The following is a 26140-nucleotide window of genomic DNA, read 5'->3' as shown; positions in this document are numbered from 1 at the left end:
CCATGAATGCCCCTCTGTTGACAAACCTCCCTCCTGCGCTGGATTGTCCACGCGGCATGAATACCTCTCCATTTATGGCCCCTCACCCCGTGTCCGACTGTCCACACAGGTCCGAGGCCATTGCCTAAGCCGAGAGATATCATTTACTGCCCTTATTGTATGAGGTCGCTCTCCTTCAAAGGACCCTCTATTGATCCAGACCTCCCCACCCCCTATGACATGATCAGGCGCACACATCCTAAGACTCGACGGAACACTCAGCTGCGTGATGGCCCCCTCCTCTTATCAGCAGGTTGAGAAACTCTATTGTGAATGTATATGGGGGTGGGATTAACACGAGGATTACGGGGATGTCTTTCCCATGCTCTACAAAGTTGTGATTGTATTAAAGGAAGGTCACATGCCATAAACCAGTGTATAAGAGGCCAGGCCTCCGAGTGGCTGTTAGAGCACCTCGACATGATACCTTGTTGTCTGTTCTGATGTGTTCTGCTCCGTCGGAATAAACTTCTGTTTCCTGCCTTCTGGTCTCCGGCGCCTGCCTCATTGCTTGGTAAACTTGAATGGTACAAGGGCGGTTAGCGCCGGGCAAATCTTGAGAAAGGTCCTAGCCCTACCTTTTTCCACAATTGGCGTCCCAAAGCGTGGGGCCCATCAGCGACACGTGGATCCAGTGGGAGAGGTCCCGATGACAGAGTGAACGACTGCAACGATCGGGAAGAGCTCATGTCCGATAGACCCTCGTCTGACAGCCGATCATCCGACCTTCACTAGTTCTGAACAGACCTCTCTCGAGTGATCTACGGTCCTGACTGGGAACCATCAGGAGTGCCGCGAACAACACGAAGGAGAGAGGACGATCGGGCGCTGGATCCAGAGGACAGGAAACCGTCCATGCGGTCCGGGTAAGGTCGTGTAAACACGACGAATTGAGGAAATTGTTTTTGGATAATACTAGTATTACGCTTTGTTGAAACCCTCTGGAGATTCACTGTCTGCAAACGGGGAAAAGCAAACAGGCTCTCTCTTTGCAAGCAGTGAAGGATAGGTAACGCAGACTTTTGTCCCCATTGTAATCCGTCGTACCTATCTTCCTCCCCCACTGTTTCCCGAACTATCGTTCGTGGATTATTGACTGGAGATTCTTTGTCTGCAAACAGGGAAGAACAAGGCCTCTCTTTGCAGGTAGAGAAAGAGTGGGTAGCGATAATTTTTCGTGCCCACTTATTCTCCCCACTGGATTGTTTGATTGGCCGATTATTCGGTATTGGTTCTTTTGAGGTATTCACGGCCTCCAAACAACGTAGAATAGAAATATTCTGTCTAGTCTTTGTCCGCCGTGATAAGATAGGTAGTGCAGACTTTTGTCCCCGTTGTAATCCGTCATGCCTGTCTTCTCCCCACTGGTTGGTAGCCTGTTTAGCCCGGACCGCTTATTAGAGATGGACCATCCAGCTCCACTGGAGGGCACCCCTAATAAGGACATGTTCACTAAGTATGGACTAGTCGCTATAGCCTACACTAGACTATGGCATAAATACACGAAAAAGAACCTTGAAAGTCAGTGGCCACTGATAGGTTCCTTTGACGAAAATAAAATAAAAACATTAGAAATAGCGCTCCAGAAGAATAAGACCACGCCCACTATGCTCGACAGTATCGGCATGTGGCGCAAAGAAACGGAACAGCGAAAGAAAAGAGAAGAAGCAAAAATAGGGAAAGAATTACGAAAGGCAGCCCACCTAGCCGCAAAGCAACTAGAAGAAGAAATAAAAGAAAGAAAGGAAACTATGCAAAATCAAGAATCAGGGTCGACAGGCCAATGTCCTGTTAGGACCCCCTCTGCGCTCTACCCTGAATTGCCCTCCAAACAACGAGCGAACGACGAGCTACTACTAGGTCCCCCAACCATCTACATGCCCCCTCCATATGCCCCCTGCCGACAAAGCCTCCACGCTCCGAGTGTGAGCGAAAGCGATCTCAGCGCTAGTGCACCAGCCCTCACGGCCTTTGCACCAGCCACATTAACAACCTCATCAGACGACCCCGAGTCTAGCAAACAATCATCGGCCAGATTAAATAGATTAAGCAAAGATGAGCGGGATGGGATCGACAAAATAGCAAAGACCTTGGTAGAACGAAGGGAGAGCGAAGAGTACACAATGAACATATATAATTCACATGCCGAAAGCCACAGACGGCATTTCATCTTGCGATTCAGCTACTACACCCTGAACGCATATGAAGATAGGTATCAAAGTAAGGGTCCCGCCAGGCTGACAACGCTGTGTAGGAAGATTGACGTAGGAGATGGGACTGAATGTGAAGCGACGGAACTCTTCATGCAGATGCTTGAGGTCTTCCACCACCTTACAGAACAAAAACCAGAAACCAAGGTTACAGTCCCTGAAACGACCTCAGTAGAAGTAGTCAATACTATGATGCCTATCAGAGAAGCGGCTCCTTACTGGATCCCGCCACGGGGCCAGGGAACGAGCGATGATATTAATAATGAAAATGCAAAAGGGAGGGTTGTGTACAATTGGGTTTACCAACCATGGGACCGACAAGATATCCTAACCTTTAAGCAAACCCTGCCCGACTTAAGAAAGAACCCGACAGCATTTTACACCGAATTAGGCACAGCCTTGGGTTCGACAATAATGACCTTAGCAGATATTGACTTGTTCTTTGGGCTATGTCTGCCGGCTGACGTGTGGAAGCAAATCCGGAAGGCTGACCACACGGATCTGTTTGGACATACCTGGGACCAACTCGGTAAACTAGATAGACAGCGAGAACCGGGGAGCAAACCAGTGAAAGACATACTGGAACTCCCAGATAAAATAGTCCAGAAATTAAAAACACTGGTCCCGGAAAGAAAAGTAGACTGGTCGATAGTCACGGCCTGTCGACAGAAACCCCAGGAAGATGTGTCAGAATACTTCTCCCGATTTGAGACAGTGTTCTCCGACTACAGTGGCCAGGACATGACCACCGCAACCGGACAGCACCTGTTTGTGCAAAATTATGTAAAAGGACTAACTCAAGAAGTCTCCCAAAAACTACAGACAAGTGAGAGTAGTTGGGGGGCCTCCAAACCCGCAGCTATCCTTCAGATGGCTCAGTATTACGAGCACCAAAAGAATGAGAATGATAGGGCGTCCGAGAAAAAGAAGAAAGATTTGAAGGAAAGGGTAATGATAGCCCAGATACAGGGTATAGCGCTAGGACGGGAACATCAAAGGGGGAACTACCAATCAAGCACCCCCAGAGATCTACCTCCTAAGGATCACACCCCGACATCTCACACTGGACGGAGAGACATTAGCAATGACCAATGCGCCTTCTGCAAAGGGTTCGGCCATTGGAAAACCCAGTGTCCGGTTTTGCTAGAGATGAATAGAAATAGGGATTCCAGGGATGTGGCAGGTGGTCCGAGGAATAGAGTACAGGGACGAGGGAACTCCAACGACACTAATAATGACAGATCAGGAAGACTGAATACATTTGACCGTCCCCGACAGAATCAATATCAGCTATCCGAAGGTGAAAATGCCCCCGATTTTGCATAGGACTGCCAGGGGCAAGGGAGGGATCCAGTCGAGCTCTGTGTTGACCAACAAGGTCCTTATGTCACCGCTAAGGTCTTGGGTACAGAGTCTCCATTCTTGGTAGACACTGGGGCGACACGTAGTGTGTTATCAAAACGACTGATTCCAAGGGCACCCTTGTCTGGCTCACACATAACGTCGATAGGTTTCGATGGGACGCCCTCCACTAACCCCCTGTCCGTACCTATTACCTTTGACCTAGAAAGCAACACTGCTGACGCGACATTTCTACTCTCCTCCAACTCCCCTGACGCCATTATGGGCATTGACTTACTGAAGCATTTTCGAGCTACCATTAGGTGTTCCCCAGATGGAATACGAGTCATCCTGTACGACAACCCAGACATGCCCAGATCCCGTCCCCCACGACACATGTGCTGCATAACTGACGCTGACATGTCCTTGCTTGACACCCTACCTCCGTACCTGTGGGCCAAAAATGACTCTGATGTGGGGCGAATGATGATTGACTCTATCCACATAACTGTACGACAGGACGCTATGCTCCCGAAACTCCCGCAATATCGGATATCCCCAGAGGGTGAGAAGGCACTGGTAGCGATTATTCAGTCTCTGGTAGATGCAGGAGTGGTTGAAGAAGTGGTTAGCAACGTCTGCAACAGCCCAATCCTACCCATTGTTAAGAAGCAAGGTGAAGGAGATGAGAAAGCGTACCGCTTCATCATCGACTTACGAGAGATTAACAAAGTAGTTGTACCCCAATATCCTGTGGTTTCTGATATCACCACCATTCTGACCCTCATCCCGTCCACTGCCACCACCTTCTCTGTTATCGACCTTAAAAACGCATTTTTCTCTATCCCCATCCATCCAGACAGCCGTTATCTTTTCGGCTTCACTTTAAAATCTCGCTCGTACCGATTCTGTAGAGCTCCCCAGGGGTACACTGAAAGTCCCAGCATTTACAGCCAGGCCCTCAAAAGACAGCTGGATGCTTTCCAGCTACCAGAGGGAGTGGTGTTGATCCAATATGTCGATGATATCCTTTTGGCGGCCGACACCACCCCGCTGGCAACGACAGCCACCGTCCAACTCCTACACTTCCTTGCAGAAAATGGCCATAAAGTCTCCAAAAAGAAACTACAGTTCTGCCAGCCCCAAGTAACTTACCTAGGCCATCTTCTGTCCAAGGAAGGGAGGAAACTTACCCCTGACCGAATCCAAGCTATCCTAGACACCCCCATCCCAAAAACGCAAAAGCAGGTCCGCTCTTTGGTTGGCCTAACCTCTTTTTGCAGACAGTGGTTGCCTAATTACAGCCTCATTGTGAAACCATTACTTGCCCTACTGACCAAGGATACCCCCTCCCCGTTCCCTTGGACCGCTGAGTGTCAAGCCTCCTTTAAGGAATTACGGGATGCACTCTGCTCAGCACCCGTCCTCGGAACGCCGGATTACTCCAAACCCTTCTCCCTCTTCACCCACGAAAGGGAGGGATGCGCATTGTCTGTCCTGACTCAATCGATTGGCCCTAAGCAGCGCCCTTGTGCCTACTTCTCCGCCACTCTTGATCCTGTAGCCAGAGCCTTACCTGCCTGCCTTCGAGCAGTAGCTGCCGCTGCTGTCTCCATCCGTCAGAGCGAGGGAATCGTACTTTCCAACTCCCTCACTGTATTAGTGCCCCATGCAGTTGACACCCTTTTGAACCAGACAAAGACCCAACACCTGACTAGCGCACGACTGACAGGGTACGAGTTGACTCTGCTTGCACCCCACATCACACTTAAGAGATGCACGACTTTGAATCCTGCCACATTGTTACCCCTGCCTGAAAACGACCCCGACGTTCCTCCCATACACGACTGTGTGACCCTCACAGACGAACAGACTAGGAGTAGGGTTGACCTCCGAGACACTGCTTTTCCTGACCCCGATGGAGAGCTATGGGTAGACGGCTCATGCATCAAACTCCCAGATGGCACCACTTCAGCCGCCTATGCAGTGACGACAGCCCAAACAGTAGTTGAGACAGCCTGCATCACACAACGATCTGCCCAGGCAGCGGAGCTGATAGCCCTCACCCGAGCATGCATCATAGCCGCAGGGACCACCGCGAACGTGTATACGGACAGCCAGTATGCCTTCGGGGTGGTCCACCATTTTGGGCTCCTGTGGAGGGAGAGGGGATTCCTGACGTCCCACGGCACCCCAATCCTCCACGGAGATTTAGTGTCCGCTCTGATTGAGGCAGTTCTCCTCCCCAAACGATTAGCGGTGATCAAATGTCAGGCACACAAAAGAGTGACAGACCTAGTCGGACAAGGGAATGCATTAGCCGACATCACTGCACGAACCACAGCTGAGAATAGGACAGTGACACGCATATATGTGACTAGGTCACAAGCAGAAAAATGGAGTGACACAAGGGAAATGATCAGAGACATACAGTCGGCCAGCACCCCTCACGAATTGACTAAATGGGCAAGGGTGGGTTTGAAGGACGAAGAGGGTTGCTGGCGAACAAAAGATGCAAACAAATGGTTGCTGCCCGACTCATATCTGATTCCCATACTGACAATGGCTCACTCCCCCGCACACATAGGATCTGCACCCATGATCGAACTCATTTCCAAAGTCTGGCATAACGACAAAATCCCCGACTCAGCCAGACGCCTAGTTCAGCAGTGCCTCATCTGTCTGCAACACAACCCCGGGAAAGGGACTGTAGTACCCCGGGGAGGGTTCGGGACCCCCAATCATCCCTTTGAGGTCCTTCAGATGGACTACATCCAATTAGAAAGATGCCAAAGCCTGAAGTACGTACTAGTCATCGTGTGTGCCTTCAGCAAATGGGTAGAAGCCTATCCAACCCGTGACAACACTGCCATGACTACTGCCAAAGTACTACTGAAGGAATTCTTCCCTCGCTATGGCCTTTGTCGAATTTTATGGAGCGACAATGGCCCCCACTTCATAGCTGAGGTTATCCAATTAATCCTAAAGGGGTTAGGGGTGAAGCAACGATTTCATGCGGTCTTCCACCCCCAATCCGCTGGTCTAGTGGAACGCCATAATGCCACGCTGAAGCTGAAACTGGCCAAGATAGTGGCCACCACTGGACTCAACTGGCCGGATGCCCTCCCACTGGCCTTGTTATCGATGCGTTCCACCCCCACCAAGCACCATTTGACCCCCTACGAGGTCGTGTTTGGGCGTCCGATGAACCTCTGGACTGCTCCCAAACCGACCTCCATTCATGACGTCCCGGACGTCCTACTATCTGATTATTTGTGCAAGTTAACTAAAACGTTGTCTGTCATTCATCAACAGGTGCAGCAGGCCATCCCCGATGCTTCCAGGGGCCCCGGCCACGACATCCAACCGGGAGATTTCGTAGTAATACGAAATTTCCAGCGAACCAAGAGTCTGGAACCTCGGTGGACGGGCCCCTGGCAAGTGCTGATCACCACCCGAACAGCACTCCGAGTGGAGGGGAAGAAGCACTGGCTGCACGCGCATCATTGCCGGAAGGTCTCTGCGAACCTGGCCACGACAGAAAACGTCAGCACCCAAGAAGAGCTCCTGAGCAAAGACCGACCGATATTGGACTGCTATCCCGATACTGAGGCACTCGAACTTGCAAAATTCTCTGATCCCACCGTGCCATCCAGAGAAGGGTATTTCCTGCGTCGAAAGGAGGGAGTTTCGGCTAAGTAGGCCACGGACTAAGTTAAATCTCAGAACGGTGACCTAAACACAATCAAGGGTTGCCGGGAGAGAAGCTAAACGAAGTCTGTGGTTCTGCCCGCTACCGAGCCCCCTTGAAGGTGATGGAAGCGCCAGATAAGAAGATGATGGAAGCGCCAGATAAGAAGATGATGGAAGCAACAGGAAATACCCAGTATAGAAATCCAAAGACTGACAACTTGCACAAATCAAAGACAATCGCACTCTTCATTGTCTTCCTCTTCTGCCTCCTCCTCATGACCTCCTTCTGGATTCTGGAGGAAAGCACACCGGCTCATGGGACATTGCTACCTACTGCACAGCCAACACCCCTGAAAGAGCATCACCTAATATCTCTGTCGCCTCAGCTCCGAGAAAGGCGCAGGGAATTCTGGAACAACTCCTTCGTGCAACTGTTGCACCAACACAACCTTGCTGCAAATGCTACAAACTGTTGGATCTGCGGGTTGCTCCCGCATGCCACTGGACACTCCATTCCCTTCATCCCTTCACCCTTCTCAGTTCACGGCTCTTGCCTCGCCTGGTTGATCCTCATGCAAGAGAGCCACAGGGACAACGCCACCTCCAGCCAGACAGTGTCACACTTCTACTCCGGGTTCTGGCTGAGCAAAACAGGAAAGACCCCAGCTGCCCTGTGTCCTGCGCTCGCGGGCGCCACCTTCATCAAAGACATTCCTGCCAAAGAACGAGTCGAAGTACAGGTGCTCCACAATCCAGCCAGAACCACCTTCACTCATCTGCAAAAACAAACTACCGCCACTCTGACTGTGGCCCTGTCTGTTATCAACATCACCGGCCTTGTGTGCCTAGAAGGCCAGGGAACGCAACTGGTGGGTTACAGCGCCTGCCGAATCACCAGAACATTGGACTCAGCTGACCCCCCTTCCTTCGTTGCTTCTCCGAACATGTACTTTGTGTGTGGCACCAAGGCTTACACCTGGCTCCCGAAGGGTTGGAAGGGTATCTGTTACATTGCCTTCGTTCTTCCACCCACCTATGTAGCCCCAGCCAACCATCACCGGCAGAGGCGTGCAGACGACCTTGGACAAACCGACTCCACCGGAGCACAGTTCCTGGATGCAGCAAAGGGACTTGTTCCTCTGTGGGGCCCAATGGCAAACAGCCGTGCTATCCGGCACCTGACCCAGGCAGTAGAAACAACGATCAACATCACTGCCGGTATCCTTGCCAACAACACTGCAGAGCTTCAGGCGGTCCGCCTCGTGACCCTTCAAAATAGACTTGTCCTAGACGTAGTCCTAGCCGACCGAGGAGGAGCATGCCGCATCATCGGATCCAGCTGCTGCACCTACGTGCCAGACAACTCACCTTCAGTCTACAAAGCCATTGAACACCTCCACAGACTATCCTCAGAGGTTCACCAAGAACAGGAAGGATGGTCGCTTGGGAGCTGGTTTTGGGACACTTTGAAGAACTGGGGTTGGAAGTTGCTTTCCTTTGTACTGATACCTATTGTGATATTATGTGGGTGTTGCCTAGGTATCCAATGTCTGCCACCCTTGTTCGGCCTTGTTTCTCACTGTATGTGCCCAAAGACTTTGGACTTCCGAAATGAGCACATGAGCCCCCTCTATGAAGTAGAGATACGTGGCCTTATGGGGATAAATTCAAACTGACAAGTTGGCGAGATATGTTAAAAGGGAGGACTGTGGAATTTTGACTTGCGATCTAAACATCATCTGCGCCAGCTTGTCACCTATGTACTACATGCACGGCAGCTATTCTAGGTCACCTATGTATTACGTGCATGGCAGCCATTTTAGGTATCATGGTCTCCCTGTCCACGATCGATCGCCAGCACGTCCCCTCTGACCCAGCAAGCATCCTCCGCGCACTCTGGCTCCCCCTCCCTCCTCCTTCTGAGCACGACCCTTCTGCATGACCCTGTCCTTGAGAGTCACGCTAGCGCCTGACCAACACCTCCTCTCCTCCCATGAATGCCCCTCTGTTGACAAACCTCCCTCCTGCGCTGGATTGTCCACGCGGCATGAATACCTCTCCATTTATGGCCCCTCACCCCGTGTCCGACTGTCCACACAGGTCCGAGGCCATTGCCTAAGCCGAGAGATATCATTTACTGCCCTTATTGTATGAGGTCGCTCTCCTTCAAAGGACCCTCTATTGATCCAGACCTCCCCACCCCCTATGACATGATCAGGCGCACACATCCTAAGACTCGACGGAACACTCAGCTGCGTGATGGCCCCCTCCTCTTATCAGCAGGTTGAGAAACTCTATTGTGAATGTATATGGGGGTGGGATTAACACGAGGATTACGGGGATGTCTTTCCCATGCTCTACAAAGTTGTGATTGTATTAAAGGAAGGTCACATGCCATAAACCAGTGTATAAGAGGCCAGGCCTCCGAGTGGCTGTTAGAGCACCTCGACATGATACCTTGTTGTCTGTTCTGATGTGTTCTGCTCCGTCGGAATAAACTTCTGTTTCCTGCCTTCTGGTCTCCGGCGCCTGCCTCATTGCTTGGTAAACTTGAATGGTACAAGGGCGGTTAGCGCCGGGCAAATCTTGAGAAAGGTCCTAGCCCTACCTTTTTCCACACGGGGAAGCGCGGAAGCTCGATCTCAAAATGCCTATCCACCTCATCTAAGACCTCCTTCCAGTAGGCTGACAGCACAGGGCACTCCCAGAGAATGTGCGTGAGGGTGCCCACCTGTCCGCAGCCGCGCCAGCAATCCTTATCGCCCATTCTGCGCATCTCATAGAGCCGCTCCGGGGTGTAGTACCAATAAGTGGACACTTTAGTGAAGGTTTCCGTCAGCCCAGTATGGTACGCAGAGTGCCTCGCCCGATACGCAATCCTGTCCCACTCCTTGTGACTCAGGGTCCTGCCCAGTTCCCTGTGCCAGCGCTCCCTCCCTGGGTTATGGTAATGAAACGGCGGGGGTTGGAGAAATTTATATAAATCAGTGATGAGCTTGGCGTCCGAGGTCCGGGTTACCAACCATCGCTCGTAGGGCGTAATGGAACGGGCAGCGACGTCACGCACTGGGGGTTGAAGAGCCCAGTGGCGGACCTGCATGTAACGCAGCCTGTCCCCCTCCGTCAGGCCAAACTCCTGGCGGAGCTGCTGAAAGGGGAGCACGCCCTCCGGCCCGTAGACCTGGAAAAGCACCCTGCAACCCGCGCTCACCCAGTGGGAAAAAGCTCCCGGCTCCAGACCCGGAGTAAAGTCCGGATTGCCAACGATGGGGGTGAACGGCGATGGAAAGGTCGTGAGCTCACGCAGCTCACACACCACGTCCCACACTCTCAGCGGGACACGGGTGACAAAAGAGGCGTAGAGATTAGGCGGCCGGTGAGCGCGCCGCAGGAACGGGACCTCCTGGAGGGTACGGCCTGCGACCGCCTGGTCCTGAAAGAGCCAGTGTTTTCCGGATTCCCATCGGCTCCACTCCACCAGATACCGGAGCTGTGCCGCCTGAAAGTATCTCCGGAGGTCCGGGACTCCGAGACCCCCTGCCTCCGGGGCCAGCATGGAGAGGACCCGCTTCATCCGAGGCTTACGTCCCTGCCACACGAAGCGGGAGATGTCTGCCTGCGCCTGCCGTATCCAACCCACAGGGGGCTGGAGGGGTAGAGCACGGAAGAGATATAGGATCTGGGGCAGTATCGTCATCTTCACCGCCGCGATACGGCCCAGCCACGAGAGTAGGCCCTTATTCCATCGACCGAGTTCCTCTTTGATCTTTTTGCCCAGAGAGGAGTAGTTGGCTGTAACCGTGGCAGGCAGGGAGGGGGCAAGCAAAATGCCTAGGTAAGGCACCGTGGAGGAGGACCACTGTAGAGGAAAGAGACTCTGAAGGTCTCGCCTGGTGGAAGCAGAGAGCGACACATCCAGTGCAGCCGACTTAGTCATGTTCATTTTAAAACCCGCCACACGGCCGAAGGCGTCCAGTTCCTGGACGCAGGCAGGGAGCGACCGCTTGGGGTCATCCAGGGTCAACAAGACATCGTCCGCGTATAGGCTGACAGTGTGCGTGTATCGCCCCATCTTCACCCCAATAGCGTCCGGATTATCACGAATCCTTTGTGCAAACGGCTCCATATAGAGGGCAAAGAGGAGCGGCGAGAGGGGGCAACCCTGTCTCGTGCCGCGCTCAATGGCAAAGCTATTGGAGCTGTGCCCATTGACACGCACTGATGCTGATGGTCTCCTATAGCAGTTAAAGACCATAGTGCGGAACTTCTCGCCGATCCCCAGCTTCCCAAGGACCAGCTCGAGATACGGCCAATGAACCCTATCAAAGGCCTTCTCCGCGTCGATTGATAGCAGCATCCGCTCCCCCGGAATGCGTGAGGCCTTTTCCAGCACGTGCGTCACCCTCTTTGTGTTGTCTACCGTCTGTCTACCGGGCACAAAACCGGCCTGGTCTGCCTCCACCAGACCTGGCAAATGTAGACCCAATCTGGCCGCCAAGATCCCGGTGTAAAGCTTGAGGTCCACATTTAGGAGCGAGATGGGCCGGTACGAGCCGCATAGGGTCCGATCCTTCCCCGGCTTGGGGATAACCGATACCGTCGCTGAGAGAAGGTCCGGCGGAATAGCTCCCGGCTCGGAGAAGGAGTTGAACAAGCGAGCCAGTAGAGGCGCGACAGTGGGACAGAAGGTTTTGTAAAACAAGGCCGTATAACCATCCGGACCCGGGGCTTTGCCGTGCTTTAGTCGTGCAATCGCCGAGATGACCTCCTCCACGTGGATGTCCCTCTCCAGATGGTCCGCTTGAGAGGAGTCCAGGGCCGGGAGGGCCACGGACTCCAAGTAGGCCTCAGCCTCTCCCGGTGGGGAAGGTTCCGCCGCGTACAGTGCTTCGTAAAAGGAACGAAAGGTATCTGCCACCTCCGCGTCACCGGAAATCGGGATCCCGTTCACTCCCACCAGCTCCTTCACCACATTGCGCTGCTGCGCAGCCCTGAGCCTATGGGCCAGGAGTTTACTGCACCTGTCTCCGCCGGTGTAAAAGGCATGCTTCAGGCGCAGCGCAGCGTACTCCGCCCGATCTAGATCCAACGCAGAGAGGAGTTTCCGAGCCGCCTTCAGCTGCTTCCAGACGCGGGGAGCTCCGGTCCGGCGGTGAACCTGCTCAAGCTCCCGAACCTGCGCTGTCAGTTCCTCCCTCTTGCGTTGGCGCTCCCTGTTTTCGGCCGAGGAAATGGAGATAAACTCCCCTCTGACGACCGCTTTCAGGGCCGCCCACTGCGTCGCCAGGGACGTGGCAGAGTTGTTATTGTGGGTCAGATAGTCCTGAATGACCTCCTCCACTCGCTTTACGACCGACTTCTTATGAAGAAGCGTGTCCCGGAGCCGCCACATCCCCCTAGTGGGGGGGGCCGCCGGCCATGCAAAGATTCCGGAAACCGGTGCGTGGTCGGACAAGGACAAAACCCCGATGTCCGCTGCCGTGGCGGCCGAGCGGAGCGGCCCGCTCACCAAGAGGTAGTCCAACCGTGAGTACGTGCGGTGCGCGTGGGAGAAACAGGAGTAGTCCCTATCGGTGGGGTGCAGGACGCGCCAGAGGTCATGCAGATCCAATTCCGCAAGCTGGTCCTGCACCGCCCTAGAAAGCTCCCCTGTCTGCGGAAAGCGTTGGGCAGACCTATCCAGGGTGGAGTCGAAGACCATATTCAGGTCTCCCCCCAAGATGATATGGCGGTCGGGCGAGGCAGTGACGTCCACCAACACCGATTCCAGGAAACGATCCTGGTGGTCATTCGGGCTGTACGCGGAACCAACCGTAAAGGTGACACCTCCCAAGCGCATGCGATACACCAGAAGCCTCCCCTTCTGCTCAGCATGTTTATGCAACACCTCCCCCCTGAAGGAGCTGGCTAAAAGAATGGCCACCCCAGCAGTCTTAGTCGCAGCAGAGGAAAAGAGTTGCGTAGGGAACTTGGCAGAGCGCAGCCTATGGCAGTCTTTGGAAAGCAAATGGGTCTCCTGCAGGAGGCAAATATCCGCCTGCGACCCCTCCAACAGGGAGAGGATCGCCCGGCGCTTCACGGGATTATTCAGACCCTTAACATTAAGGGTCACTACCTTTAGGGGCGGCATCGCCTCTGGGGGAGCAACGCGCTATGCAGTGGGCAAGGGAGCAGCGGAGAGGGCGCGCGGGGCAGGGGCGCAGGGAAGGCCAGGGGCAACACCGCACATGTTCGGACCATTTCGGACGGGACCCCCCCCACACCAAACCAACAATAAAACCCCCCCAAAACCAATCTTTGACAACCAACCCAAGTAAGAAAAAACAGAAAACAACACCCCATAGTCTCAGTCCAGCCCAAATGGGCGAGTCTGTAGAAAAAAGTCAAGTGGACGTCCAGCCACACCCCCCCCCCCCCCCCCCAGCCCCAGCTCAGCACCGTTAAAGCTAAGAATCTCTCCCCCCGGAGAAAATTTAGGCCGTTAGGGCCACACCAGTAGCCTCAGGCAAGGTCCTGGCCGCATTCCTCAGGGCCTCCGCCATTCCTGCCCTGATGGTGGGTGAGCTCGGACGGCTCGCCGGCGCTGACGATGGGCGCCTCCTCGACCTCCGTCGGCCCCGTCGTTCGGGGCGCCGCCATGCAGGTGTAGCCCCCTCCTCCTCTGTAGCAGTAAGGCCCAAAACTCCACAGACATCCTGCAAAGAGCGCAGCTGATGCAGCACCCCATTCCACCGAAAAATAAGACGGAAGGGGTGGCCCCAGGAGTAGGGTGTCTCATGCTCTCGCAGAAAGTCCGTCGCGATGCGAAAAGACCTGCGCTTCTGCAGCGTGATGGCGGACAGGTCCTGGTAGAGCGCCACAGGTCTGTCACGAAAGGTCAGCGGCTGCTTCCTGCGGGCCTCCGCCATGATGCGCTCTTTCAGGGGGAAATCCGGTAGGAAAGCTAAGATATCAGGCGGGGGAGCCGATGATTGGCGCTGGCGGCCCACCCTGTGCGCCCTGTCAATGCGGATCGGGAAGTCCGCTCCTTCCTCCAAGATGTCGCGGAACAAGTCCTGCAGATAGGCCACCAGGTCCCCACCCTCATCCGCGGACGGAACACCTCGCACCCGAATGTTATTCCGCCTTGACCTGTTCTCGAGGTCTTCCGAATGGGCTTGGAGCTCAACACGTTGCTCCCGGAGACGGAGGACGTCCTGCTGGAGATGAGTTATCTCTTCATCGCGACGCTGGGCCGTCGTCTCCACAGCATCAACCCTCTCGCCCAGGCCTTCGACTTCCCTGCGCACCTCCCGGACCTCTCCAGCCACCTCGGTCTTAAGCGTCTGAAATTCCTCCTTGAGGGAGCTGAATAAGTCCTCCATGAAGGACCTCGTGACTGGTGGCTCGCCCACGGCTGCTTCCGTCGCCGTCCGTGAGGCCCCCGGGGACGGCTGTGTCCTGTCGCGCAGTTGCTGGGACCTGCCGAGCATTTCTGGCAAGGTGCGATCTCCCCGTGCCGCGCCACGTCTCCCAGCCATCTTGGCCCCAGGTGAAGCCCAGGGCAGTCGCCGAATGTGAGGCCCTCGGTGGGGACAAGAGTAGTGCGTCACAGGCGACAAAATGGCGGCCCGGTCCTGGGCAAGACGACCCACGGGCCAGCAAGCAGGCAGCAATGTCCAAAGTGAAGGCCTCCAGCCTCGTAGTCCCTGAGAGGGCAGCAGATGAGTCGATGCCAGGGCAAATCGAGGCTCTCGTAGAAGAAGGGTGCGGGTGAGGACCACTGGGCACAGCAACACAAAGACAGGATGGCGGGAGGGTGGGATCCAAGGAGGCCGCCCGGGCCAGCAAGTCCAAGGGCGACCCTCAAACAGCAACAGGTCCGGGAGGGGAGAAACCGGTGGCTTCCTTCGCCACTAGGCAATTCGCCCGGCGTGGCACAGCTCGAACTCCGCCATTCAGCGACTCCGGGCGCGGAGTTCGCGAGGCATCACCCTCCGAAGACCAAGGCAGGGGGAGGGTCGCCGGTGTAGGGGCGAGATCCGTCGCCCATCAACGGTGTTCGCCACCAGGGCGCCGGTCAGGGAGCTCCGGCACTCCGCGAAGTCCGTCTATTCCGCTCCTCCGGGAGCTCCGGCTCTCAGCCGTTCAGCACTCAGCCTGGCCGAGGCAAGCGGACAGCGCCGTCGTATGCCCCGCCTCCAAGCTCTTCTCCTCGGGACGACCCAGGCTCCGCTCCTCGGAGCGATCTTCGGATAAACTTTTCGGGGACTTCCCCCGGGGCCACGAAAGTCAAAGTGGCATCAAAGTGTGCCCCAGGAATTCCGGCACAGTTCTCTCGCCCGCAGTGCAGCCGCGGGGGGAGAGAAGCGCGGCGATCGGGGCTCGGGCTGAGCCGGGCCGGAGGAGCTACGGGAGGAAGCGTCCGCTCACCCCGCCATCTTGGCCACGCCCCCTGTGCCCGCTTTTTATACCTGACTTGATCTATTCTTGGGGTACAAGGAATCAACCTTCTCAATTGAGGTAGCACAGTATTCAGTGTGGGTGGTGTTTGATCACAATCCTCTTCTATTGTCCATTATTTGGGGTCAACCTCGAGCCCGGATTCCTAAATGGCGCTCCCTTGGTGATATGCCTTGCTGTACTATAGGGAACTATATAGATGAGTACTTCACAGACAATAAACCATTGTAAACAAACTACATATGAAGTCAAAAATATGCTCCGGGGTAAGATTAGGTCCCTGGAACTGGAACTATGTGACTAATAAGCAGCCCACTGCTGCTCCTGCTCTCTCACCCACCTTGGGTACTGTGAGGAGACAATATGACTGAAATGTCGTGGAAATGCTAACTTTTTTAATGATCAAGAATATATTGCAAAGCAACATTATGAAGGTGATAGGGTAGGGTGGCTTTAGGCCTGGTTCTTGAACTCAGAGGCAGACAGGGCCCAGCGATCGCACACTATTACTGGCCCCAGTATGAACCCCCCCCCCCCCCCCCCAAACAGGAGGAAACAAGTTTGTCACAAATTTTAGATGAATTAACACCTACACCTCAATCTGTACCAGTGCGCAAAATTGTGGCAGTGATTGAACAACTGTTGACGGGAACGCTTTCTGGGTCTGATCATCCACCCTTCGGGTTTTATGAAGCATATAAAACTCAGCTAGCACCGCTGCTTCTCGCCATGAAAACCAAACTGTTTGCTGAGGGGATTCTGCCCCAATCTTTGAGGGAGGGTCTGATTGTGGTGCCGCTCAAACAGGGCTGAGACCCTGCTCATATAAGGTCATACCGTCCGCTGTCATTAATCAATATGGATGAGAATATACTGGGTAAATTATTGGCAATTAGAATACAACACCTAATGCTGACTATGTTGCATACAGACCAATGTGGGTTTATATCAGGATGAAAAACCTCCTTCAATCTGCAGAGACTGTTTCATGTCATGGATCAGGAATCTCATGGTGGGGGGACTCCGGTTATATGGTGTCGCAACAATGACCCATCAGTTGTGGTACTTGGTAGGGGTGTCCAATTTCACCCTTTCTCTTTGCCTTGGTGATGGAACAGTTAGCCAACTTACTGCATAGTAAGGGAAATAAATGGGCAACTTCGTTGCCTCATGGAACACACATGGTGTCCATGTATGCGGGCAATCATTTCATGTATCTAAAGAACCCAGACTTTTCTCTCCCGAGGGTGATGCCTTTACTGACAACCTTCGTCCAGTTGACTGAATTGAGGGTTAAGTGTAAAAAGTCTTGCCTGTAACCATTGCGCCCCATGCCCAGACCTGACTGGATGGAGACATTCTGATACTTGGGGATGCAGATATGATAGAGCGGGGGCGCGCTTGTACAGGGGCATCAGTGGATGGGTTGTGGCCAATGCCAACCAGTCTCCTAATTTCAGGCGTGGCTTACAACTATCCTCCGTGGGACGTATAGCAACAGCTAAGATGTTACTGCTCCTCTGGGTTCTCTATTACTTTACAGCTCTCCCGATTCTATTACCATGTATTTTTTAGAGATTAAAACTCTTCTCAGAGAACTGATATGGGGCAAAGCTCGAATAGGGGTAACTCTTTATAAGCTGCAATGACCGATGGACGGGGGTCTTGGTGCTCTAAATTATGAGGCTTATTTTCTGGCAGGGAAACTTCAGTGGCCAGTGCAATGACTGGCACCAGTTGGTGATACAGCCGGACTGCTGGGTCCCACCTCCCTATATAATGCGGTTATAATGCAGCTAGAACTTGTGAGTTATATGCCCCAGAGATTCCTCCTTGGCTTTCTTAAGGTTTTAAGCAATTGATGAGTCATCATAGTCATCAGGTGTGCACTTACACAAGAATTCTGATGGTAGTGGACCCCTCCTCCAATGCAATCCTCAACTCCTATGATACCCGTGCTCCTTCCTGGGAGCTAGGCACTCGCCACCTTTTTAAACACAAAAAGCCTTCCAAGGAGCAATTAAAGACGCGTGTGGGGGGGGAGGCAGAAATTTCCCTTCCTATTGACATTAATATATGCACAATTCGTATGCATGCATATTGGTACACTACGTAAACAGCCAGCTTCCTGTACTGGCAAGTTATAGCCTACAAAGAATGTTTCATAACAGTGGCCACCTCTTGATCCCAACACTCCTTGTGAGTTGTTTGTTATTATGAGAAGGTTTGAAATACTTTGCTGTCAGGGCATTGGAGATGCTTTGGTAACTCAGCCATGCTGCTCTGATGTCTTTATACTGTAGGTGCGGGATGGACATTAGGTCCAAGTTGGTAATGGTGTAGACCAATGATGCTGCACATGGCCTCAACTCTGTAATCTGACAGTTTAACTCATGTTGTCTCAAGCCAACTGCAATGAAAATGACTGGACAGGCAAAAGCATCAATAGTGATTTTCCCAGGCCAGAACTGGAGGTAGAATTCTTAGGTGTAAAGTGCTGCTGGCCAAACAGCTTTATAGACCTCTTCACTTAGGTTGTTTGTTCCTTAAGGTGAATATGGTGCCCTATAAGTGATGTACTTTCCAGTGACACCCTTTTCAAGGCAAGGAAGTCCAGCTTAGGCATTCCAGAGATTGTTTAGCTCTAGGCAGACTTCGAATGCCAAAGGCAGAAGGACGCATGGCTTTCACTTCTCCTTGATACAACTTTGCTCCCTATAAATTGCAATTGGCATTGAAATGCTTAAGGTACAGTTTACTGGGATCTGCGAGAGCCAGAACCAGTGCTATTGACAACTTATGTGTCAAGGTGAAGAAGGACTTTTCACTACTACATGTCTTCAAAAAGTATTCTTACCTTGCATTTGCCTGGTGGAGGGATTTTCTGTTTGTTTTACTTTGTTCATGGTTACTCCTTTGTGTTTTCGGTAAGCGGGCTGCAGATAACGGAAAATCTAAGGGGAAAACAACAGTAGTTCTGACTGAAGTCCATGACGTTATGCAGCTCCTTTAGAGTTGTTGAGAAGGTCCTAACTACTAAGTGTCTCCACCTTTGCTTGTCTCACTTCTGTTCTGCGATTGAAGGCACTGTGGCTGACAAATCTGATCCAGAAGCGAAGTGCTGCCATTTGGCCCAGGCAGGCTTGAGTGCTTGCTCCTTCAAGTTGTTGAGCACTTTTAGCAACCTCTGCTCACATTCATCTAGCGTTCTACTGAATACCATGATGTAATTAAGGTGCACCAACTCTTCCAGAAAGTTCACGTGGACAAGTATATTCTCCACGCTCATCTGAAAGGCTTGCAGAGGACCAGCAGGTAGCTGAAGCAGTTATTTCCCTTTTCTTCAAGACTGTCTTACAATTGCCGCTCCTCAAATAATATACTGAAACACAGACAAACCAATCCACATTTTGGAGTGTGCTGTGCAAACGTGGCATGTGCCCTACTGGGAACTGTCAGGACCCCACAAGTCTTACCTATTTCACTTGTGGAGCTATTTCGTGGGGACGACACTAACAACCTCCACAGCTCCCCTCCCTACCTGATCAAGATGAATATACAGACCCAGGCAAGGATGGAACCAGGGAAGGATGCCTAATGGTGTCGGGAAAGGACGTCGTCTGAGAAGATCAGGTCAGGAATCTCACTAGACTGGGGGCGCTCTCCTGGGTGTCACCAGCTAAACAGAGGAACAACAAGCAATTAGTGCATCTGCCTTCCCTTCTTACTGGAGCATACACACATACGCAACAACCATACAGTACGAAGAGTTGACAAATAGTCACCAGGCACATGAAGGTATATTCCAATATGAAGTCTCTCAAGAAGAGGGCCGTATCAGGACTCCCGACGTTCTGTGTGTATAAGGTGAAGGAATGTCACGCACACTTGCCTGACTGCAGAAGACAGTGAAGAAAAACAAGAGAGCTCCTTGCGCTGGGGGAGGACAAGAACTATCTGTGAACACGAATGTACAGGCGCTCCTGTGCTGAGAAATAATAGAGAATACTGTGACCACGCTTCCCTTTGCATGCCACGAAGAACAAGGTTGTTCAGGCACTCCTGCGCCAGAAAGGAACAAGAAATATCCGTAATCACGCTTCCCTTTGCGTGTCACGGGGGGGGATCCAGGCTTCGAGGCGCTTCTGCTCCAAGAAAGAAATAATAAAGAATACTGTGACCACGCTTCCCTGTGTGTGTCACGAAGAACAAAGTGTTCAGGCGCTCCTGCGCCAGCAAGGAACAAGAAATATCCGTGAACATGCTTCCCTGTGCGTGTCACAAAGAGAACCAGGCTTCTCGGCTCTCCTGCGACAAGAAAGATCAAAGAATATCCGTGACCACGTTTCCCTGTGCGTGTCACGAAGAGAACCAGGCTTTTAGGCGCCAAGAAAGATCAAAGAATATCTGTGACCACACTTCCAATGCGCGTCACGGGGAACATCAGGTCAGGTTTTTAGGCGCTCCTGCGCCGTGAAGGAAATCGGGAAAAGCCGCGACCACGTTTCCCTTAGCGTGTCAAGGTGCTCCAGAGGGAGTTGGTCCCAGGGTCAATGGCTCCCTCGAAGATCCGAGGTGCGGGTAAACGTGGCAGGCAGCAGCTGGGAATCAGTACTAGAAGCACTAACGGAAAGGAGCGCCGCGGCTAAATGCAGTCTCACCCGGAAGTGCTTCTTATTGTTCCGTGCCCTAGACCGATGACCTGCGGTGTTGTGCTCCCGATATCGGAAACCACCACACACGCATCAGGGAACCATGACAGTACTGACCTGTTCCTCATTATTCTGTAGCCCGTGCAAACTTTAAACCTGTTATTTTTCTAATGATCCATGTAGGCTTCACATAGTTTGCATGTCCTTCAGTCTGCTGGGGCATGGCTTGAATAAAGCATTGTTCTTCAGCCAAAAGTTAATGGCCTCTTGCCCTCTTCAGAGTAACATTTGCATTGAAATTTTTGCATTGTGTGGTGTTAGCGCTCCAGCCGTGCTAGCGTGCGTGTGAAGTAACACGCAAGGGGGCGACAGCGCGAGGGTGTGCTAGTCGGAGCGCGATCTGAGTAAGACGCCCGGCGATCTTCCTGCAAGGTGAGTCTTTATAATAAATCCTGTATACCACCAATCCTGTAGCAGTGTGGTCATTTGAGTGCAACTCTGACACTCCACAGTGGCGACGAGGAGTGGGATCTTTCCCTACAGACACTACCCTGAAAATAGTGGAGGAGAAGGAGAACCCGGACGCGCCAACTGACGCCACTAGCCTATAGAAGGGAGGTGTAGGCGGAATATCACCACAGGACGCACAGGAAGAGCGTGGCAGAGGCGCAAAGGTCAAGACAACACACACCACGGTCCAGGAGCCAAGCAACTCAGCGACCTGCACAGAAGCACGGTAGGAAAGTGGCAGAATCCCCACCTAGGCCCTGGCGGAAAAGGGAGACCACGTGGAAGGGGGAAGAGGAGAATCCCGTCCCAACGCGTCGCAAGAAGAGAACGCCAAGCGCGCCGGGCAGTCCCAGGAACCGGGGAGGAAACAACAGCGCGCCTGGCAGCCCCAGGAACCAGGAAGGTGAGCCAGAAAGACAGGCCAGAATGAGCAACCAAGCGTCCTCCCTCACAGCGCCGATCCCGTTCCTACCCAAGCCAGGTGAGCCCCAGATGAAATGGGAAGACTGGAGGGAGTACTTCAAGAACTACCTTGAAGCCCTGGAAGACTAAACTGGAGATGAGTTCACCAGCGCAAACGGTTACTGCTACATAACCTGGGCCCGGAAGGAATAAGAGTGTTCACAAACATAGTGACGACACCTCGACAAGCAGCCGTTGCTGATGTCTTCCAGCAAGCTCTAGAAGATCTAGACGCTCACTACCGCCCAGCGGTACGTATCTCCATTGATCGGTTCAACTTTCAACAAAGGAAGCAAGGGGAAGGAGAATCGATCGACGACTACGTGGCAGCCCTAAAAAGACTAGCGGTCACGTGCAAGTATCGGATGCTTGAAGAATACTTTATCAAGGACCAAATTGTGATGCACACCACCAATAAGACGGTACAGGACAAGCTGTGGGCTCTCAGAGAAGCAACATTAAAGGAAGTAATCGCGATGGTGAAGAAAGCCGAGCTCTCAAAGCGTTGTGCCGAAGCAGCAAAGAGAGAAAACGCACAGAGGATCATGGTCAACAAGGTAGATGACGCCGAGCCATCGGGAAGACACAATATGGCGCCCGGAGACAGCAGCGGAACCAACAAATGGGCGGGAAGACCAGGACAGTCTGGGAAGCAGACCTCGTACAACAAGTCCATGTGCTACAGATGTGGAAGCACTAACCACGCAGTCCAAGACAAACGCTGCCCGGCTTTCCGCGCAAAATCATGTTCTGCGGTCTGATAGGACATTACGAGAAGGTATGTCGAAGGAAAGAGAAGAAATCAGTGTTAAAATACATAGCGCAACCGCAACCGGAAGAAGAAGCCGACGAAGAATCAGATGAAGATGACAGAGTGCTATGTATTGAGGAGCAGGTGTTAGGGATAGATATCAAGCGCTCTGACAAACTGCGTGCAGACATGCTGATTGGGGGAGTGAAGATCAGAATCGCGATAGACTCAGGATCCCCGTACACCATTGTTCAGAGGTCGGTATGGGAGGAAGAATTCAAATCCAGCCTGGGTTCCAAGTTGGAACCACCCGACATACGACCAGTGTCATACACGAGCAACCCGATCCCTATGGTAGGGTACCGGAGCCTGAAGTTCGAATTCAGGGGGAGAACAGCGACATGCAAGTTGTACGTGGCAGAGAAAGGCCCCTCGGTTCTAGGATGGAGGGATCAAGGGGACCTCGGAATCAAACTGGATCCAGGAGGCAAAGAACAAGTGCTACTGACCTACATAGAGAATTGGCCGGACCTGGAGAGAGTGAGAAGAGATTTCCCCAAAGTCTTTGGAGGTAAAGTAGGAAAGCTGGGGAAATTCATGCATAAGATCATAATCAAGGAGAACTCCCAGCCAGTATCCCACAAAGTTCGCAATGTGCCCATCGCAGCGAGGGAAGCGGTGCAACGAGAACTGCGCAGGATGGAAGAACAGGGAATAATTGAGCCCATAGATAGCTCAGAGTGGTTGGCTCCCTTGGTGGTCGCCAGAAAACCCAACGGCAAAGTGCGTTTGTGTGTGGACTTGCGCGAGTTGAACAAGTGCTTGGTAGTAGAGAAATTTAGGCTCCCCAGAATCGAAGAAATGTTGGCAAAAACGAGAGGTGTGAAATGGTTCTCCACGGTGGATCTCACGTCAGCATACCATCAGATTGACCTGCACCTGTCGAGCAGGAAACTAACGTCCTTCATCATGCCCTACGGATGCTATCAGTTCCGCAGGATGCCCTTTGGGCTAGCGTCCGCCGCAGCGGTGTTCCAAAAACTCATGCACCGTCTGTTCAAGGACGTCGAAGGCATCCAGTACTTTCAGGACGACATCTTGATAATGGGGAAGGACCGTAAGGACCACGACAGCAAGTTGAACAAGGTACTGGGCGTACTACAGGAAAAAGGACTAACGGCGGAGTGGGAGAAGTGCAGATTAGGTATGACGTCAGTCACCTATCTGGGGCACGAGATAAGTGGTCAAGGGATCACCCCCAAAAGAGAGAATGTGAAGGCAATCTGCGATGCCAGAGCTCCAGCCAACAAGGACGAGGTGCGATCATTCCTAGGAATGGCCGAGTACTACAGCAAGTTCGTCCAGCACTTTGCCACGAAAACTCACAAGTTGAGACAACTAATAAGAGACAAAACAACGTTCCAGTGGGACGGTGAGGCGCAGAAAGAGTTCGAGGAAATGAAAGAAAACATCAGCCAGGCTGTGCCCTTACACAGACATGACCCCTCAGGGAAGACAATTCTCACCACTGATGCCAGCGAAAAAGGCTTGGGAGCAGTCCTCGCACAAGAAAGAGAAGACAACACCGTAGAAACACTCAGCTTTGCGTCCAGGGCGTTGTCTCCCAATGAACAGAAGTTCAGCGTGATCTAAAAGGAGATGCTGGCAGTCACGTGGGCTATGGGGAAGTTCCGACAGTTCCTGTGGGGTACGAGGTTTCGCTTACAGACTGACCACAAGCCTTTAGTCAAAGTGCTCACCTCAAGTGGACATGCCACAGCCACCCCGCGTATAGCTAAGATGACTCTCAAACTGCTGGAATACACATATGATGTGGAGTACATCCTGGGGACACGCAACAAAATGGCAGACTACCTCAGTAGGGCCTCAGCCATGGAAGGAGCGCCCACCCCAATAGCAGAGAATGAGGAGATGGTAGCGGTGATGGAGGACACAGAAAGAGCCATCAGCATACAAGAGTGGGAACAGGCATATGAGGAGGATGGAAACATAAAAGAAGTAAAGAAATATCTCGTCAAAGGATGGCCAGAAAAGAAAAGATTAAAAGAGGTGCCCAGGAAACTGTAAGAAGTGCCGGAGGAATTATCCATGAGTGACTCAGGAATCTTCCTGTATCGCTGTGACAAAGTTGTGCCTCCAGAGAAGCTAGTTCCAACCCTGCTGAACCTACTACATGAAGGTCACCTTGGCATAGTCAAGACCACATCGAGGGTGAAACAGATGTACTGGTGGCCAGGAATGGACATCCAAGTAGAGAGGCATGTGAGGGACTGCGCCCAGTGCCAAGGGTCAGACAAAGTACTCAAACCGACCAGCGTTGGGGGGATTTGACCAACCCCGTAATCCCTGGGAAGAAATAGCAGTTGATATTCTAGGACCAATATTAGACAGCCAAGGGACAGCCAAATATCTATGCGTCTTAGTAGACAAATACTCCAAATGGCCAGAAGTACAAGTGCAGGAGGATATGGACTCAGACGTGGTAATTAAATTCCTCACCTCAGTGTTCCTAAGAGAAGGTATCCCGAGAACGATTCTAACCGACAATGGCCCGCAATTTACATCAGAAAAATGGTACTGATACACGGAAAGAAAAGGAATCAAACCCAAGCACACCTCAGTGTACCACCCGGCAAGCAATGGACAGGTGGAGAGATTTAACCGAGTCCTCATGGGGTCTATTCAAGCTGCCATTATGCAAGGCAAGGCAAGGACTGGGAAGCAGAAATCCAGAAAATGTTGTGGGCGTACAGGATCACCCCCACCTCAACAGGGTATAGTCCCTTCCAGATCCTACGGGGCAGACACCCGTTTACGAAAGACAATGTGGTATGGAGAGAAAAAACCATCACCAGTAAATGGTCGACGGCTGTGGTCCAGCACAATCTGGAGAAGGCCCAGAAGGTGTACTCAGAACATTACGACAAGCGAAGAAATGTAAAAGAAGCTGCCCTGGAGAGAGGGGAATGGGTGAGAGTCAAGCAGGCAGTACTGAGAAAGAAGGGAGAGAGCAAGTACAGGCCACCCCTACAAGTGGAAGAAGTGTATAGCAGAGCCGCGCTACTCAGCGACGGAAAGGTGTGGTCCCAGGACCGCATGGCGAAGATCAATAAAATCGTGCAGTGGCCGGAGGAGGAAGGCAGTAGCACTCCTGATCAGAGACAGGGAAGAGAGGTAGAAGAGTGTCCGTCGGCGAGAGCCATGGAGGAGAAGACGCATGCATGGAGAGAGAAGTTCTGGAAAGACCGGGTGTGAAGGGGACACCAGCAACTATAGAGGCGACGCCCAGGAGAAGTGAACATGGTCAGAGGAGAGAAGAGGTGGGGAGCCCTGTGACCAAGGATGTCCGCGAAGCTGCCACACCGGTAAGGCGCACGCGAGCTGGAAGAGTGATAGTCAGGCCTACGCATCTCAGAGACTTTGAGTGAGAGGACTTGGAACTGTATTTATTGTTGTATAAAAAGGAGGAGATATGTGGTGTTAGCGCTCCAGCCGCGCTAGCGTGCGTGTGACGTAACACGCAAGGGGGCGACAGCGCAAGGGTGTGCGCATGTGCGAACGGCGGTTCGCGCCTCGGGAGAGCTAGTCGGAGCGCGATCTGAGTAAGACGCCCGGCGCTCTTCCTGCAAAGTGAATCTTTATAATAAATCCTGTATACCACCAATCCTGTAGCAGTGTGGTCTTTGGGTGCAACTCTGAGACTCCACACATTGTAGCATTGGTATATCGCTTCATGCTCTAAGGAGGATGCAAAGCACAGATTTAGAAAATATGTGCGCTTTTGTCCCGCTTCTGTAAAGACTTTCCTTTATAGATTATAGTATTAAGGATTCACCAAAGTTGAATTGATTGGGTTGAACTTTGGTGCCTTACGAGAGGTAGCTGGTCTATGAGCTACTATGACTGGCAAGTTTAGGTTTGCCAGTCAAGCCTCACTGGGAAGTGTGATGGGTATCTTTGTGAGTTTGGCTATAGGAACTGTGGCAGTGGTCTGTGGTTTATTGAACATGGTGTAAAGA

Source organism: Lissotriton vulgaris, chromosome 7 (genome assembly GCF_964263255.1).
Source record: "Lissotriton vulgaris chromosome 7, aLisVul1.2, whole genome shotgun sequence".
In the NCBI taxonomy this organism is placed as follows: Eukaryota; Metazoa; Chordata; class Amphibia; order Caudata; family Salamandridae; genus Lissotriton; species Lissotriton vulgaris.
This window is presented reverse-complemented; position numbering follows the sequence as displayed.